At 48.2% G+C, this 18,499-nt stretch overlaps 1 protein-coding gene across 1 annotated transcript in view; it reads right to left on the bottom strand.

The window, feature by feature from the left end:
- Window positions 1–18,499, bottom strand: part of LOC126259207 (protein cycle) — a 981,945-nt gene that overhangs the window by 284,590 nt on the left and 678,856 nt on the right. The window lies entirely within an intron of this gene.

Genomic DNA, 18,499 nt, shown 5'->3' with positions numbered 1-18,499 from the left:
AAAACTCTTCGCCGGAAGCACAATAAGCCCCCCTCTACTTTTGACGATATCTCCAGTCGTCAGTCTGAAACGGTCTCATGAATCCACTGCTCCAAAAACAGAGCAAGCCGTTTTGCATCACCAGTATCCGTGTTCAATATTTCGCTAACGAGGTAGTCCAAACACACCACAAATCGATCGAATTAATAGTCCACAACGAAGAAGACGCACTGGGTCAAATAGGGCCTACACCAGATAAGAAATTTTTTCACAGATGCATGCCATGGAAATGTTGGGAAGTAATATAAGGGTCCACTCGTTCAGAAGGTGAATTCTTGAAATGTTACGACAGGGGTCAGGCACATACACTGTCACTGTGTCCTTAATTTACCATTTTCTGGTCACCTGTCTACAAATCACGACTCTAATTGTGGATGCTGTGTTTCGGTGATTGTCGAAGCTGAGAGTACAACCGCTGGAGTAAGGAACTCACTGTTTTTCTCGATGAACGACGAAGGCAGTAGTGTCACTGATCACAGCGATTTAGACAATCATGTGACGTACGTAACAACTGGGTATCGTTTCGTTTGCGCAGGCTGCCATCAGCAGTTTTAGTCCTCCACGAGGCGAGCAGCGTTAGCGATCTGTGCGACACGTGCGGACAGCACCACTCGCATTCCACTCTGCACCGAAGGCCGGCCGGTCCACATGTGTCGATCAGTCTGCACATCTAGCACGCACCGTGAAACGACGTATCCTCAGTTCCGGATTAGTTCCAAGACATCAGCATTTCACAATAGGTCAATCTGCTGAGAAGATATTCGCTTCCGAAACTGGAAAAGCCGGCAGAAAATTTCGAAGCATAACAAAGAGCGTCCTTCTGCTAACGTGTACCGAAATCGCAGGAATATAATTTGCAACCCCCGTAGGCTGCTGTTTACGAATTATTCGGGTCAACCGCACCAGTAAAACGAAACGGTAACACTGTGCGGAAAGTCTCCACAGTCGTTATGCGATATTTGAGCTTGTGGTGCTGGGTCGTCAACGATTCCGTTTTTGACGGAGGCAATTCATGGCACTGTACGTCTCCGAAAGTTTCACTTTCGTTTTGAACACGGTCGCAATGCGAGGCAGATCCGCCGGCAGCGCGAGGTGTTTGGCCCGGCACAACGCGCAGGAAACGAGTGCTGTGGGGTTGACACGTGCCGAAGGGAGCGACTTTGTTTACGCGGTCGCCACCTAGAACTGCGCGCGACCGCAGGGCACGGCTGCAGCGAGCACGCCGGCCAATCAGCGCGCGCCGCACCTGTTGCCACTCCCCTCCACCGGCAGCCGGTTGCGCGTGCGCCCTCCGAGTCAACACCCCTCCGTGTCCCAGCGCCCACCCCAATTTTATCGCGTCCTGCCTGTTGTCGGAGACAATACTGCCTGCTTCCGAGCGTTAGGATGGACACCTGATGTATACGATTATTCGATATCCTCATTAGGTACCACTTATCTGTGGTTCTTCACAGCTCAGAAATCCTCCTTTACTAAACTATCTTTTGTGGGATTCGCTTTCTATAAGGCGTTCTTTCCGTAGATAGGTTTAACATTACTTATTTACTAAACTCAAAGGAAACTTAGAGTTTAAATTAGCGACGGAGCGTAAGCCCGTATTAGGGACGGCTGGGCAGGGAAATTCGCCGTCCCCTTTCGAAGAAACCATTCCGGCATTTGCTTTAAGCGAATTGGGGAAGTCACGGAAAATCTAAATGTGTACGACCCGACGTAATTTGAATAGTCTTCTTTACGAATTCGGGATCCAACGTGCTAACCACTGCGCCATCTCTCTCGGAATAAACGAAACTAACGGGTGACTAATTTCAACAAACAATAATAAGTTTTAGATCCTTTGGAGCCCACAGCCAAAACAAGTTTTTTGAATGACAACAGACTCTCACAGTGACTTGTTAGTTGGATCCAAATGTCCTTTTATTTTGGATTTTCCACTACTGCTGAATTTCGACTGTTTAGCCATTTTCAGGAGTCAATATAACTGTACGTCTTGAACGCTATTTGTGTTTTTATTGATTAGAAATCATACATTTTAACGCTTTCCCGCCACAGCCGTCATCACAGTCACATTTAAAATATTTATGGTATACGTGAGCATGTGAGCTGAGATTATATATACTAATCGATATGTTAAATGTGACTCTGATGTCAGCAGTGGTCGAAACTCGTTAAGGTGTACAATTTTAAATAAATAAAAATATAAAAAGCGACCAATACGAGCAGTTATATTGACTAGTGATAATGACTGCAGACCCGTACTTATTAATAGATATTGTCAGGTGTGTCGCGTAACACGTCAAGCGAACGTATTTGGGTCACAAACAAAACATTCTTCTAGTTGCACATCGTCGGTTGGTCGGACTATAACGATATGTCACAAAGCGTTTCCTCAATAGCTGTGACGTAACATGCCACTTGCAAGTATAAGCGCATACTGGACTAACTAGTTCTATTTCTCTGCGCTCTTTTACTTGCAAGTGGTATGTTACATCATAAGTTTTCAAGAATCTAGTGGTGATACGATGTTAATTTTTAAGTCCGGCCAATCCACTGAATGTTAACAACGCGTGAGTGGAAAAGTTTTACTGAAACACCAATGTGTCCCTTTGAGGCTACATACGATTAACTTGAAAATCGCTAATCGAACTAGCGATAGCCTCTGCGACAGATTTTTGTTATACAGAATCGTTGCACTTTGGACAATGGACAATTTTTCCCAGCTGTGCAACCGGGTCTATTGTTAGTACTTTGAATGTAACAAAACAAAATGTTCTACAAAAATTTCGAAGATTTCTTCCACAGACGAGAAAGGGGGCATCTTGCGCTAATGATGAACAGGAAGTCTGACAAATGATACACTGAGGCGCAAAATAATATCCGCACACGTCACAAATGACTCAGATGCACATGCACATCAGAATAGGAGTATCAGTCAAACAGATTACATCTCCAAGTACGAGGGCTATCCACAAAGTACATTACGTTTTTGAATTAAAAATAAATGAAATATTGGAAAATTTTTTTGTTATATATAGATGAAAGCCACACTTAAATACTACTTTTCTACATAGTTGCCATTTAAATTAAGGCACTTATCGTAGTGATGGACGAGCTTGGAAATTCCTTCGTCGTAAAATTCGGCCGCCTGCGCCATCAACCACGTGGTTAATCAGTAACCCGATATAAATACGATTTTTGTGGATTTCCTGGAAAGAGGAACTACAATAAACTCTCAAAGGTATTGCCAAACTCTGCACAACCTCAGAAGAGCAGTACAAAACAAGCGCAGGGGAAAGTTGGGCTCAAAGATCTTGCTGATTCACGACAACGCCCGGGCCCACACGGCAAATACCACTCGTAAAGTTCTCGAATCTTTTAAGTGGGAGTTGTTTCCTCATCCGCCGTACGGTCCCGACCTGGCACCGGGCGACTTCCACTTATTCCCAGCAATGAAGAAGTGGTTGGCTATGCAGCGTTTTGATGACGACGCACAGCTTCAAGAAGAGGTAACCACGTGGTTGAAGGCGCAGGCGGCCGAATTTTACGACGAAGGAATTTCCAAGCTCGTCCATCGCTACGATAAGTGCCTTAGTTTAAATGGCAACTATGTAGAAAAGTAGTATTGAAGTGTGGCTATCATCTGTATATAATAAAAAAAAATTCCAATACTTTATTTATTTTTAATTGCAAAACGTAATGTACTTTGTGGATAGCCCTCGTACGTTCTTCGAAATCCTGCCAATTATTCGGCTACACAAACTGCTAACTGCCATAGAGAAGGACCGAACGTGGAGCACTGGGCTCATCTAGCCTAGAAAATAGGAATGGTCACGTGACATTCGCATAACGCTGCTGTTTACATTTTGTGCTAGTACCGAAACGTCAATATTGCATTATTTTTCCTTTTCTTACACATCTGTTTAGTAGTAACAGCAATGGTGAGTAATGGTCGCTAGTGGGGACGCAAACTAAAATAATTTACGTCAAAGTGGAAAAGAAGAAAACTTAGGAGCAACCTTATATCGAACTCAGATCACCTGACCTTGCTATGTGTGTTCATGACAAATATCCTGTTCTGCGCATTTCTATTCTGTGTTAAATATCACAGATAAAGATGGTTGGTTTCTTGTTTTTATGTGGTTTTCTTACGCTGGTGCTAGAAAATGGCTATCCTTTGTCTGTAGCAGTCCCTCTTATGTTATTATACAGGAAATGCATTTGATTTGTCTTGTAATAGTACCACATAACTGCGCTGCAAATAACTGTTTCTCGGCAGCTAAGACAAATGGATATTAGAATTAAATGAAAAAAGAATTCCGTAGCTTAGTGTCGCTCCCCCGTATGTACTTTAATCTTGTACGCTCTCGAATTTCTCGTCACTATTATTGATAGATTTACATTATTGTTAGCCGGCCGAGGTGGCCGTGCGGTTCTAGGCGCTGCAGCCCGGAACCGTGAGACTGGTAGTGGTGGTGGTGGTTGTTGGGATGTTTAAGTGGGACTAAACAGCTAAGGTCATCAGTCCCCCATTCCAAACACAGGCGAGACGAAAATTTGCGGAGCAGGTAAAACCCCAAGGGGAAGGAGACCCCCCCCCCCCCAGGCACTGAAAGAACACAAATGCGGCAACGAACACTACAGACAAGAAGAGTACAGATGAACACCAGACAGAAAGAAACAGAAGAAAAGAAGATGGCCGGAGGCTGGTTGACTGAACACGAGAAAAAAAAAAAAAAAAGAAAGAAAGAGTCAACCATCCGACTACACACCAAAATCTGCAACCATTTATGAGAGACTCGAGGACAAGAGACACAGAAAGGGAAAGGTGCAGGACCTCCTTAAATGGAACCATAAAAAGCACTACCACGGATAAAATTTAAAACGTCGTCAGCCACGGAGGCATCGTCGCATAAAACCAAAGGCTAAGTGCCCGGGAGATTAAAAGACTGCCGGAGGGGGCGCAGTCGGGGACACTCCAACAAAATGTGGGCGACCGTCAGCCGGGACCCACACCGACACAGGGGGGATCCTCCTGACGCAAAAGATGGCCGTGCGTCAGGTAGGTATGGCCGATGCGGAGCCGACACAGGACGACAGAGTCCCTGCGAGAACCCCGCAGGGAGGAGCGCCACACATCGGTCGTCTCCTTAACAGCCCGCAGTTTATTCGGGGATGTCAGGCCACGCCACTCATCATTCCACATCCCAAGCACCTTACGGCGCAACACCAACTGCAGATCACGAGCCGGGAGGCCGATCTCCAAAGCTGGGGCGTCGATCGTCCCTTTGGCCAGCCTGTCGACACGTTCGTACCCCGGGATGCCAACGTGACCTGGCGTCCAAACAAAGACCACCGAACGACCAGAGCGGGTAATGGCAGAAACAGACTCCTGAATAAATGATACCAGAGGTGAAGAGGCATGGCAGCGGTCGATAGCCTGGAGGCTGCTCAGGGAGTCACTGCAGATGACGATGGACGTACTGGAGCAGGAACGCAGATGCTCAAGAGCGCGCAATATGGCCACCAGCTCTGCAGTAAAAATACTGCAGCCAGCCAGCAAGGAGCGCTGTTCAACATGGACAGCGTGAGCAAAAGCGTAGGCAGTACGACCATCAACCAGGGAACCATCAGTGTAGACAGTCTCACAGCCCGAAAATGAGGCGAGGAGCGCAAGAAAACGGCGACGGAGGGCCACAGGCGGAACCGAGTCCTTGGGTCCCCGTGCCAAGTCCAGACGGGCGGACGGCCGGGGCATACACCAGGGAGGCGTAGGTGCACGGACCCGGAAGGGAGGCAGAAGAGGGAATGACCCCAGTTCCGACAGCAGGGACTGGACGCGGACAGCAATGGAAAGCCCAGAACTAGGTCGCTTTTCGGGCAGATGGAGGACCATGGCAGGGAAAAGCAGGCGACGATTGGGATGGCCCGGCGAGCAATGCACGTGGACAGCATAGTCGGCGAGCAGTCGATGGCGGCGAATCCGCAGTGGGGGAACCCCGGCCTCCACCAGTAGACTATCCACGGGGCTGGTACGGAAAGTGCCAGTTGCAAGCCGAACCCCACAGTGGTGTATGGGGTCCAAAAACGTCAACACTGAGGGTGATGCAGACCCATAGGCCAGGCTCCCATAATCAAGCCTGGACTGCACAAGGGCTCTGTACAATATCAACAGGGTGCAGCGATCTGCACCCCAAGATGTGTGGCTCAGGCAGCGGAGGGCGTTGAGGTTCCACCAGCACTTTTGCTTCAGCTGAGTAATATGAGGAACCCATGTGAGCCGGGCATCAAAGACGAGTCTTAAGAAGCGGCTAGTGTCCACCACTTCAAGTAGGTGGCCGTCGAGGTAAAGTTCAGGAGGAGGGTGGACCGTCCGACGCCTGCAGAAGTGCATAACTCGAGTCTTGGGTGCAGAGAACTGAAAACCATGAGTCAGAGCCCATGATGCTGCCTTGCGAACGGCGACTTGCAGCCCGCGTTCGGCGACTCCCGTAGTCGTTGAGCTAAATGAGATGCAGAAGTCGTCGGCATACAAAGAAGGAGACACCGACGACCCCACGGCTGCAGCCAGACCATTAATGGCCACTAGAAATAAGGAGACGCTCAACACCGAGCCCTGCGGGACCCCATTTTCCTGTATATAAGAGGAACTAGAGGCGGCACCGACTTGCACCCGGAAAGAGCGGCGCAATAAAAAGGTTTGAAGAAAAGCCGGGAGCTGACCACGAAGACCCCACTCATGCAACGTAGCAAGGATGTAATGCCTCCATGTGGTGTCATACGCCTTCCGCAGATCAAAAAATACAGCAACGAGATGCTGACGTCGGGCAAAGGCCGTACGGATAGCAGATTCCAGCCGCACCAAATTGTCCGCAGCAGACTGGCCCCGACGGAAGCCACCCTGAGATGGAGCGAGAAGACCGCGCGACTCAAGGACCCAACACAAACGCCGCCCCACCATACTTTCGAGCAATTTGCACAAAACGTTGGTGAGGGTATTGGGACGATAGCTGTCCACCGCCAGTGGGTCCGCACCGGGCTTCAAATTGGGGACAATAACACCCTCTCGCCATTGCTACAGGAACACGCCCTCACTCCAAATGCGGTTAAAGATGGTGAGGATGTGTCTCTGGCAGTCCCTGGAGAGATGCTTCAGCATCTGCACGTGGATGCAGTCTGGTCCTGGTGCTGTATCAGGGCAATCGGCGAGGGCAGCGAGGAATTCCCTCTCGCTGAAAGGAGCATTGTATTTTTCAGAACGACACGTGTGGAATGATAACGGCGTTTGTTCGGCTCGCTCCTTTAGAGAGCGAAAGGCGGGGGGGGTAAGTTGCAGTCACAGAGCTCGTAGCAAAGTGCGGGGCAAGGTGGTCAGCAATGGCGGCAGCGTCCGTGCAGACAGCGCCGTCCAGAGAGATCCCAGGGACACCCGTAGGGGTCTGGTATCCATAAATCCGCCGGATCCAGGATCACACGAGCGAGGGGGAGACACGGGAGCCCAAGGATGAGACACACCTCTCCCAGTACTCCTGCTTACGCCATGCAATAAGACGACGTGACAAGGCACGGAGCCACTTAAAGGCGATGAGGGTCTCCAGAGACGGGTGCCGCCTATGACGCTGGAAAGCCCGCCTATGGTCACGAATAGCCTCAGCAATCTCTGGCGACCACCAGGGTACAGCCTTCCTCCGAGGGAGTCCAGAAGAGTGGGGGATGGCAGCCTCGGCCGCAGAAATGATTGACGTGGTCAAGACACGGACCACCTCGTCAATGTCACCCTGTGGGGGAGACGCAATGGTGGCAGCAGAAGTAAAAGCCGGCCAGTCAGCCCCGTTGAGAGCCCAGCGGGGCAGGCGCCCAGAAGAATGACAATGGGGCAGTGACAAATAGATGGGAAAATGGTCACCACCACACAGGTCAGGATGCACTCTCCAGTGGAGGGATGGGACAAGTCCAGGGCTGCAAAGAGAGAGATTGATGGCCGAGAACGAGCCATGGGCCACACTGAAATGCATGTGAGCACCGGTGTTCAAGAGGCTAAGGTCAAGCTGAGCCAACACATGCTCCACGGCACGACCGTGGCCATCGGAGACAGTCCCACCCCATAGGGGGTTGTGGGCATTGAAATCGCCCAGAAGCAGCAATGGTGGCGGGAGTTGAGCCAGCAGCGCATCCAAGACATGTCGGGGGAGCTCCCCATCCGGAGGAATGTAAACAGAGCAAACAGTAATAGCCAGCGAGAGCTCAACCCTGACAGCGACTGCCTCTAAAGGCGTCAGAAGGGGTACTGGCGAGCTACAGACAGAGTGATGAATAAAGAGGCAAACTCCACCTGACGCTCGTTGGCAGGCAGCGCGGTTCTTATAGTATCCCCGATAACCGCGAAGGGTGGGGGTCGCATTGCTGGAAACCAAGTTTCCTGAAGAGCAATGCAGAGAGCAGGGGAAACACTCAGAAGCATCCTGAGCTCAGGCAGGTGGCGGAAATAACCGCCGCAATTCCACTGGAGAATGGAAGCAGGAAGGGACTGGGAGGGTGTGAAGGCGACTAAGAGGCAGACGGCGCATCAGAGCCAACTGTCGCCACCGGGGGAGAGTCAGCTGTGTCCATAGGAAAGGCCCCCGAGGGTTCCGTGAGGGCGAGATCCGCGGCAGAGGCGAGGATCTCCACCTCATCCCCGGAGCCAGAACTATTTACAGCAGGCGGTACTGAAACTGCTGGAACATCCTTCTTCTTGGACACGTTCCGTTCCTTCTTCTCGCGTCTGTCCTTAGGGTTAGAGGGCTGGGAGAGCTTCTCTGAAGGAGCGTCGGAGGCTGACGACGACACAGAAGTCCTACGACCAGCAGGTGGCGGAACCTTCAGCCATTGGCTGACATCCGGCTGGGTAGGAGAAGAAACGGAGGAAGGGAGAGCCCCAAGGGACCCCTTCCGCGAGAGAAGAACCGGCAGAGGCAACGCCGGCGGAGAAGGAGAGGGAGGGATCGAGCCCCTTGGATTTTGAGCAGATGTCACTCCCGAAGTAAGTGTGGGGGGAGCGACAGAAGAGGGTTTGCCCCCAACCGCTAAGGGGGCAACAGAGGAAGGCTTGCCCCCAGACACTAGGGGGGCAGACAGAGATGCACGGCCCCGAGGGCCCACTGAAGGCGGCACAGATGAAGCGACAACTGCCGCTCGCGAGGGCGACGATAACGTAGCTGCAGCATAAGATGTTTGAAGGGAAACAGCATACAACCTTTCAAATTTCAGTTTTGCCTCTCGATAAGTAAGCCGGTCCAGGGTCTTAAATTCCATTATCTTCCACTCCTTATGAAGAACGGGGCAATCCGGCGAGCATGGAGAGTGGTGCTCCCCACAGTTGACACATACAGGCAGAGGCGCACATGGAGAATCGGGATGAGAGGGGCGTCCGCAATCTCGACATGTAGCGCTGGATGGGCAACGGGAGGACATATGCCCAAACTTCCAGCACTGGAAGCACCGCATCGGGGGAGGGACGTATCGCTTGACGTCACAACGGTAAACCATTACCTTGACCTTCTCGGGCAATACAGCACCCTCGAAGGCCAAGATAAAGGCACCGGTGGCCACCCTGTTAGTCTTGGGTCCTCTATGTACACGACGGACAAAATGTACACCACGTCGTTCCAAGTCGGCTCTCAGCTCGTCGTCGGATTGTAACAATAGGTCACGATGGTAAATAATCCCCTGGACCATATTTAAGCTACTGCGGGGAGTGACGGTAACAGGGACGTCACCCAGCTTATCACACAAGAGCAACGCTCGTGACTGGGCTGGGGAGGACGTCTTGAGGAGGATGGACCCATTCCTCATTTTAGACAACCCCGCCACTTCCCCAAACTTATCCTCCAGGTGTTCCACAAAAAACAGAGGCTTTGTCGTAAGAAGGGAGTCACCATCAGTCCTGCTGCAGACAAGGTATTGTGGTACATAAGGCTCCCACTTGGCACTAGATCCGCGTCCCTCCCAAGGCGCAGCCAACGAGAGGAACGACTGAGGGTCATATTGCGCAGCATCAAAGTCAACTCTGCCTAGCTTAGAGACGCTGGTGGCCATGCGACCACCAGCTTGGTGCGATTTATTGCGCTTCATTGCGCCACATCCGCCCAGATGCCACCTACTCTGAACGAGGGCTCTCCCCAAGGGCGCCACCCAGCCAAAGCAACGGGTACCTGGCCGATATCCCGTTGCCCGGAGTCCCCGTGCCCCAGACAAGATGGGCACATACATACTCCTTGGCATGCAAGGGGAGGAAACAGCTCCGGCATCTGTAGTGCGATCCCTGCGTGGTCAGGGGGCTACCACCAAGAGGGTACATGACGACCCCACCACAACGGGCTGGCTACCGTGCTGGATTTTAGGTGTTGAAACGGTCCACATTTGTCGTGGGCGCTAAGAAGGGGATTGCGCACAAGACGAGAAGGAGGCAACCCAGAAGACGTTGGGTGTAAATCCCGCCACACGACAATAGGTAGCATGCTAGATGGTGGTGTATGATGGACCAACAGAAAAACACCACGTAAGGCGTCCTTCCCCAAATGGCACGCACTAACAACGGAAATTTGGAAAAATGGAGGTCAAACCCAAGAGGGGACCATCACATAAGGCCGAAACGTTTGAGACTCCTTTTAGTCGCCTCTTACGACAGGCAGCAATACCACGGGCCTATTCTAACCCCCGAACCCGCAGGGGGGAACCGTGAGACTGCTACGGTCGCAGGTTCGAATCCTGCCTCGGGCATGGATGTGTGTGGTGTCATTAGGTTAGTTAGGTTTAAGTAGTTCTAAGTTCTAGGTGACTGATGACCTAAGATGTTAAGTCCCATAGTGCTCAGAGCAATTTGAACCATTATTGTTAGTCGCTTCCTGTATAGAAAAATCGAATCTTTTACATCCACGAGGATCGGCATATGCCTTCGTTGGGTTACGAGTACCTCGTCAAAAGCGTCGGCCGTTGTGGCCGATCGGTTCTAGGCGCTTCAGTCCGGAACCGTGCTGCTGCTACGGTCGCAGTTTCAAATCCTGCCTCGGGCATGGATGTGTGTGATGTCCTAAGGTTAGTTACGTTTACGTAGTTCTAAGTCCAGGGCACTGATGACCTCAGATGTTAAGTCTACTAGTGCTTCGAGCCATTTGAACTATTTTTTCGTCAAAAGCGGGACCCTACTCAACTATTTCGACTGTGCAGTACATACTCTGTCCGGTCGTTGAGAGAGCGTTCCACATACGCTTTTCAGTTTTCGACGAACAGTCTTCGTAGGTACCGCACAGCACGTGATACAATGCTATTAACACTTGGAAAACCCACTGTTTTGTAAGAAAATACTGCACTACCCTAAATAAGTATCCCGCAGAGACTAATTGACCACATTCAGCAGGCCTAAGTACACAGCCAGCCTCTTCCATCTGTGAATGGTGTCGGTGAGGCGCTGAGGACAAGTAATAATTGTGTAACCATGTCTCGAGACGAAGGTGAATGTCCATTCTGCTTCGATCTCACTGAAGCTGCTGTTAGATTTACAGTGTCAAAAACGCCCATCTAGCTGGGACGCAGCTGCCTACCTTGTTTGACAGCAGTGTGAATGTTGTTGATAGTTGCTTACCGTCCAACTGGGTCGTACAGCAATGTGTTTGTAGTGCAAAGCGAATACAGGTGTTTACTTGTTGTTTCCGTCCATGCCACACCCAGCTCCGACGAGGCACAAAATACGTCTCTTGTCGCTGGTAAAGGCCGAAGAAGCTCCTAATTGATGCGAACATGTCCTTACAAGCACTCCTCTGCAACGGTCAAACTTAAACAGCGAACTCGTAAACAACAAGCCCATAGTACAGAGCAATCAGCAATCTGTCTGCTACTGATGTGCGGATTAGCCGCGACAGCAGCTAAAACACCTACTTGGGCATCGTCATTTGTTGCAGGTCGTGGTTGACGTTTCACATGTGGCTCAACACTTTCTGTTTCCTTAAATAACGTAACTATCCGGCGAACGGTTTGGACACTTGGACGATGTCGTCCAGGATACCGAGAAGCATACATAGCACACGCCCGTTGGGCATTTTGATCACAATAGCCATACATCAACACGATATCGACCTTTCCCCCATTGGTAAACGGTCCATTTTAACATAGGTAATGTATCACGTAGCAAATACCGTACGCACTGGCAGAATGTTACGTTATAGCAGGTACTTATACGTTTGTGACTATTACAGCGCCATCTACCACAAAGCGAAAAAAGTGGTCCAACTAAAACATATTTCTCTACGTACTACACGAATATGTAATAAAAATGGGGGTTCCTATTTAAAGAAACGCAGTTTATATCCGTTTGACCTATGGCAGCGCCATCTAGCGGGCCAACCATAGCGCCATCTGGTTTCCCCTTCACGCTAGACAAGTTTCGTTCTTTTTAGTTTTTTCGTTTGTCTCTTATTTCGTGAGATATTTGGCCCAGTCGCGATCAATGGACTACCCTGTATAGATAGATATACGACATTAGTTGGAAATCAAGGGTGCTGAAGAGATCGGGATCGATCAAAAACTGTTGAACTGTAGAGCCACCGAATAAGAAGAGAGCAGTGGCGTACAAACGGAACAGGCTTTTCGGAACTAGAGTTCTGAGGTGTCTCAAAAGCAAATTTTAGTCAGTGTGTATTACAGGATTTTGTGTATAGCTGTGAGCTATGAAATTTTATTGACGAAACACAAGCAAAACTTAAGGTTTGCTCAGCAAGCAATTGTGGCATGACTATTGATGTCGTGTCGAAAACATTCACATTTACACAGTTTGTAAACATTACATTATATAAAATTTGACAAAAACTTGGTATTCTATAAGGCCCTATACATCTTCCAAGCTGGAGTTTGGACACCACACTGAAGCATGTGTTCGACTGTTTGATCTCCACAGAGGCACTCGACATTTTCTTTTTTGTTATTGTTGGGTCTTGCCCACTCTCGTATAGGGTGCCTAAGGGATGCTGCGTTCTCGGAATACTATACAACAATTCAAACAAATAACATTAGTTGTTTTCCTTCAATAAAGCAAGTTGACATTACTTAACTTGAACGTACAAAGGTGTCGCAAGCGATGGGCGACATGCAACATAAATCCGAGTCCTTACTATACACAATGTTCCTGCAAGTTGACACTCGTCACTGATAACTGTTCACATAACACTCTCTGCTGGGCCGTGATAATATTCCGCGAATAGTTTACACTAGAGTCCGGCCCCTGTTTTCTTTTTTTTCTCTTTTTTTCTCTTTAGTCTAATTTCATTGCCCTGCCCAAAATGGACAGGGGAGGACTGGCAGCGGCACAGTCCACCGCTATTCAGCCAGTTAGCTTTACAAAAATACAGAGGAGTGATTACGTAAAAATGGGAAATAAAGAAGCACAGTAAATGGAGATGATGGGATTTAAAATATACACTAAGATGGGGACATACACTGGCGGGACAGCTAAAAAGTCGACATAAAGTTAAAAGAACACAGCTGGCAAATCAAAGTGCACTTAAAAAACACTGGAAGCAAACACAAGTTAACAGTCGGCCACAGGATAAAAATCAAACAGAGCACGACACTTAAAAAACCACTGGAAAGGACGGAGCGCTCATGAAGAATAAAAAACTGCTGGTAGGGACCTGCCGCGGAGGCTGTCAGGAGCGGCGCTTATATTCACTTCTTGCAGATGTCGCTCCTGTCGTGGTGTAGCCCTTATCAGCGCACCATTGGTCGACGTCCTTTCAACGCCTTCTCTGGTCATGCGTTCTTCGTCTTCGTTCCAGCGCTTGTGGTTACGCTAGAACAGTCATAACCCCATCTGGCCATATTAACCCTGGATCTACCCACTCCCGACCTCAATCTGAATAAGAACTTCCACATTAGCGTCCCTTGTCATAACATAGTTGCAAGGTTTCTGATGCTCTTTTACAACCAGGTTGAAGAAGGTCCATATCTTTCCACAGTTGTAATCTGGCTATTTTATCTGAGGTTGTGCGTACACCTGATGTTCTAAGACAGCTATTCCTGGATTTACGTCTTTGCAGGTGCATTTCATGTTCCTGTAATCGATGAGTTACCTCCTGCTCCATTTTCTTTTTGTCCATATTTGCAGCTGTTTCACTTCGAACATAAGGTCGGAGCATATATTAAACAGCCTGTTATAAGTCTGCCTGTGTCGTTGGGAGCTACACCCACCTGTCTGACGTGACTTGAGTTACACCAATGAGGAAAGGCGTACTGTACCGCGGAGTAACACAGTGCTACTGCAAAACTCGGACTGTTTCTGATTGATTATGCCACTGTGAAGCAGCCAATTTTCTAAGCAGATTGTTCGTGGTGGGAACTTGCAACTTTGTGTTCTTGCAGTACTTCTCGTACATTCAGTTCTTGATCAAGCCAGCCGGCCGGTGTGGCCGAGCGGTTCTAGGCGCTTCAGTCTGGAACCGCGCGACTGCTACGGTCGCAGGCTCGAATCCTGCCTCGGGCATGGATGTGTGTGATGTCCTTAGGTTAGTTAGGTTTAAGTAGTCCTGAGTTCCAGGGGACTGATGACCTCAGATGTTAAGTCCCATAGTGCTCAGAGCCATTTGAGCCATTTGATCAAGCCACCTCTAATTTTCGAGTGCCTTTCTCTCTCTCTCTCTCAAATGAAACAAAATTATCTGCCGGCTGATGCTATGTCACCAGAAACATCACGGCCACATTAAGTGGGTTAATGTATATTGAGAATTACTAGAAGTGACAGGAAAACAAATGGATCAGACTGGCGTGGAAGACTGTAATGATTAACTGTATGTACAACTTTAGTTGATTTGCACATAAGTGTTATTAATTCACCCTAAGTTAACAATCTGTGGTTAGATAAAGTGAAATAAAAAGAACCATCTTTTCTTTAAAAGTAGTCTTATGAGCGGTTTGATGTGACTCGCCACGAATTCCTCTCCTCTACCTCCCTCTTTATCTCAGAGTAATACTTGCACCCTGAGTACTCAATTATTTGTTGGATGCATTCCAGTTTCTGTCTTCTTCTATCGTTTTTATCCTCTACAGCTCCATGTAGTGCCATGGAATTTATTTCCCGATGCCGCATCATCTTTTCTCTTCTTCCTGTAACGTTCGCCGATTTTGCATAGAGCCTTCTCATTTCTTACAATATCAGCGCACGTAATTTTCAACTTCTTCTGTAACACCACATCTCTAACGCTTCGATTTTCTTCTTTTCCAGTTCTATCACTATCCATATTTCACTGCCTTACATTGCTGAGGCCCAAATATACATTCTCAGCAATTTCTTCCTCAAATTATTGTCTGTATTTTATACCAGTACTCACCTATTGGGCAGGAATGCCGTCTTTGCCAGGTCTGCTTTTTATGTCCTGCTTGGTTCGGTCGTAGGTAGCAGAATTCCTTAATTTCGTCTGCTTCGTGACTCACCAATTTTGATGTTTTCTCGCTATTGTCATTTCTGCTGCTTCTAATTACTATCATTAGACACACTACGAAAATTTTGCGATATGTCATGTGTTATGCTTCACTTACGAAAGTACTGAAATCCGGTAGGCCACAGTCGAATTTCCGAAGATTGCAGATAAATCTGTAGAAATCGGTTAAATAATAAAAAAATGTTCAAATGTGTGTGAATCCCTAGGAGACCAAACTGCTTAGGTCTTCGGTCCCTAGACTTACACACTACTTGACCTAACACTTAAACGAACTTATGCTAAGAACAACACAAACACCCATGCCCGAGGGAGGACTCGAACCTCTGCGGGAATGGCCGCGCAGTCCGTGGCATGACACGTCAAACCGCGCGGCTACTCCGCGCGGCGGTTAAATAATAAAAATGGCCCAATTTTGCAGATGAAGACTGAATTTTATTCTGGAAAAATATATGGGCCGTATACCACAGTTCCTCAGTTGCTGAAAAAACAAGACATACTATCTTAATACAGGGTGATTCAAAAAGAATACCACAACTTCAGGAATTTAAAACTCTGCAACGACAAAAGGCAGAGCTAAGCACTATCTGTCGGCGAATTAAGGGAGCTATAAAGTTTCATTTAGTTGTACATTTGTTCACTTGAGGCGCTGTTGACTAGGCGTCAGCGTCAGTTGATGCTAAGATGGCGACCGCTCAACAGAAAGCTTTTTGTGTTATTGAGTACGGCAGAAGTGAATCGACGACAGTTGTTCAGCGTGCATTTCGAACGAAGTATGGTGTTAAACCTCCTGATAGGTGGTGTATTAAACGTTGGTATAAACAGTTTACAGAGAATGGGTGTTTGTGCAAAGGGAAAAGTTCTGGACGGCCGAGAACGAGTGATGAAAATGTAGCACGCATCCACCAAGCATTTGTTCGCAGCCCAGGAAAATCGACTCGCAGAGCTAGCAGAGAGCTGCAAATTCCACAATCACATTGCCACTTGGCACTTATCTGTCCGTAACTACCTGAACGTCAACTACCCGAGGCGATGGATCGGCCGCCAGGCAGCCCGTGACAGAGCACTTCATCACTGGCCTCCAAGAAGCCCTGATCTTACCCCCTGCGATTTTTTCTTATGGGGGTATGTTAAGGATATGGTGTTTCGGCCACCTCTCCCAGCCACCATTGATGATTTGAAACGAGAAATAACAGCAGCTATCCAAACTGTTACGCCTGATATGCTACAGAGAGTGTGGAACGAGTTGGAGTATCGGGTTGGATATTGCTCGTGTGTCTGGAGGGGGCCATATTGAACATCTCTGAACTTGTTTTTGAGTGAAAAAAAAAACCTTTTTAAATACTCTTTGTAATGATGTATAACAGAAGGTCATATTATGTTTCTTTCATTAAATACACATTTGTAAAGTTGTGGTATTCTTTTTCAATCACCCTGTACATTTCCATCAAATCTATTATGCATGTCAATGGCTTAATGAAAAAAACCTTGAATCCGTAACTCTGTGCGGAATACTGTTGTGGATAAATACTTGTCTGAAGCCACATTTCTGTGTTAATAAAGTCACTTATGTAGGTTCAGTTCAGTAAAAATACACTGAAGAGACAAAGAAACTGGCACACCGGCCTAATATCATGTAGGGGCCTCCAGAGCACGCAGAAGTGCCGCAACACGACGTGGCATGGACTCGACTAATGTCTGGAGGGAATTGACACAATAAATCCTGCAGGGCTGTTCACAAATCCGTAAGAGTACTATGGGTTGGAGATCTCTTCTGAACATCACGTTGCAAGGCATCCTAGATACGCTCAATAATGTTCATACCTGGGGAGTTTGTTGGTCAGCGGAAGTGTTCCTGAAGCCACTCTGTAGCAATACTGGACATGTAGGGTGTCCTATTGTCCTGTGTCCTGCTGGAATTGCTCTACTCCGTCGGAATGCTCAGTGGACAGGAATGAATGCAGGTGATCAGACAGGATGCTTACGTACGTGTAACCTGTCAGAGTCGTATCTAGACGTATCATTCCAATTGCACACACCCCACACGTTACAGAGCTTAAACAGTCCCCTGCTGACTTGCAGGGGCTATGGATTCATGATGTTATCTCCATACCCGTACACGTCCAACCGCTCGATAATATATGAAACGAGATTCGTCCTACTAGGCAACATGTTTCCAGTCACAATTGCGCGCCACGCGTCGGACGGAAATCTGTAGATGTGATGCACATGTACAGACAATCAAATAATTACAATTAAAAATTGGACGATTTATTCAAGAGAAGGAGCTTTAAATTGGAAATTTGTGGTAAGGACTATGGGACCAAACAGCTGAGGTCATCGGTCCCAAGGCTTACGCACTACTTAATCTAACTTGAACTAACTTATGCTAAGGACAACATACACATCCATGCCCGAGGGAGGACTCGAAACCTCTACATCTACATTTATACTCCGCAAGCCACCCAACGGTGTGTGGCGGAGGGCACTTTACGTGCCACTGTCATTACCTCCCTTTCCTGTTCCAGTCGTGTATGGTTCGCGGGAAGAACGACTGCCGGAAAGCCTCCGTGCGCGCTCGAATTTCTCTAATTTTACGTTCGTGATCTCCTCGGGAGGTATAAGTAGGGGGGAGCAATATATTCGATACCTCATCCAGAAACGCACCCTCTCGAAACCTGGACAGCAAGCTACACCGCGATCCAGAGCGCCTCTCTTGCAGAGTCTGCCACTTGAGTTTGCTAAACATCTCCGTAACGCTATCACGCTTACCAAATAACCCGGTGACGAAACGCGCCGCTCTTCTTTGGATCTTCTCTATCTCCTCTGTCAACAGGACCTGGTACGGGTCCCACACTTATGAGCAATACTCAAGTATAGGTCGAACGAGTGTTTTGTAAGCCACCTCCTTTGTTGATGGACTACATTTTCTAAGGACTCTTCCAATGAATCTCAACCTGGCACCCGCCTTAACAACAATTAATTTTATATGATCATTCCAC

The sequence above is a fragment of the Schistocerca nitens genome, chromosome 5, assembly GCF_023898315.1.
Source record: "Schistocerca nitens isolate TAMUIC-IGC-003100 chromosome 5, iqSchNite1.1, whole genome shotgun sequence".
NCBI classification, from domain to species: Eukaryota; Metazoa; Arthropoda; class Insecta; order Orthoptera; family Acrididae; genus Schistocerca; species Schistocerca nitens.
The sequence above is the reverse complement of the archived record's forward strand: the minus strand, read 5'-3'. Positions and strand labels throughout refer to the sequence as shown.